The following is a 1,164-nucleotide window of genomic DNA, read 5'->3' on the forward strand; positions in this document are numbered from 1 at the left end:
TTCTCATTTTGTCTCTCATAGTTGAGGTATACCTATGATGAAAATTACAGGCCTCTCTCATCTTTTTAAGTGGGAGAACTTGCACAATTGGTGGCTGACTAAATACTTTTTCCCCCACTGTATATATATATATATATATAGGCCTACAATTAATAATATATAATAATGTATATTTTACAATTAAAAATTTATTACTCTCTACTATTATATATATATTTCACTATCTATTACTATGTATTTATTCATGCATTATATATATATATATATATATTCACATACTCAGGCTTTGTTCTGGATCTTACCTGTCTCGCAGTTCTGCCCGCTGAAGCCCTGCGGACACATGCAGATGTTGGGAGACGCGCAGGAGCCGCCGTTCAGACAGCGGCCGTCGCACAGCGCTGCGGGTCAGAGAGAGGACAGAGGGTCAAGCGACAGGTCAGGTGACGGGTCAAGCGACGGGTCATGTGACGGGCCATGCGACGGGTCAGGTGACGGGCCATGTGACGGGTCAGGTGACGGGCCATGCGACGGGTCAGGTGACGGGCCATGTGACAGTCATATGATGGGTCATGTGACAGGTCAGGTGACGGGCCATGCGACGGGCCATGCGACGGGTCATGTGAAGGGCCATGCGACGGGTCAGGTGACGGGCCATGCGACGGGTCAGGTGACGGGCCATGCGACGGGTCATGTGATGGGCCATGTGATGGGTCATTTGACAGGTCAGGTGACGGGTCAGGTGACGGGCCATGCGACAGTTCATGTGACGGGTCATGTGATGGGCCATGTGACGGGTCAGGTGACTGCAGACGGGCGCGGGGCTCACCTCTGCAGTCGGTTCCGTTGCCGGTGTATCCGGGTTTGCAGGAGCAGCTGTGGCCGCCGACGGTGTTGAAACACAGAGCGTTCTCATCGCAGCTGTGCTGTCCGGACGCACACTCATCGTGCTCTACAGAGAAAAACACTGAGTCAACATGAGATCTCAATCACCTTCATCAGTCAACACTGATCAAACCAATTGCTTTTCACCAGCCAGTCAGTTCCTCACGGTGAAATTTAGGATATTAAATCTGTCATTTTTCAGTAAATAATTCCATCTTTATTTGACCATCTAACTCTAGCACTCTCTATTCGAATTCTATTCTTAAAAAAAAAAGACTTGCA

At 48.5% G+C, this 1,164-nt stretch overlaps 1 long non-coding RNA gene across 1 annotated transcript in view; it reads right to left on the reverse strand.

The window, feature by feature from the left end:
• Window positions 1-949, reverse strand: part of LOC107563885 (uncharacterized) — a 13,540-nt gene extending 12,591 nt beyond the window's left edge. Inside the window, exons 1-2 of the long non-coding RNA XR_001606154.1 lie at window positions 827-949; window positions 303-398 (exon numbers count right to left, since the gene is read on the reverse strand). This is a non-coding gene — a long non-coding RNA (uncharacterized lncRNA). The remainder of the gene's footprint in view (window positions 1-302; window positions 399-826) is intronic.
• Window positions 950-1,164: the final 215 nt, after the last annotated feature.

Source organism: Sinocyclocheilus grahami, unplaced genomic scaffold (assembly GCF_001515645.1).
Source record: "Sinocyclocheilus grahami isolate Dianchi unplaced genomic scaffold, SAMN03320097.WGS_v1.1 scaffold895.1, whole genome shotgun sequence".
Classification (NCBI taxonomy): domain Eukaryota; kingdom Metazoa; phylum Chordata; class Actinopteri; order Cypriniformes; family Cyprinidae; genus Sinocyclocheilus; species Sinocyclocheilus grahami.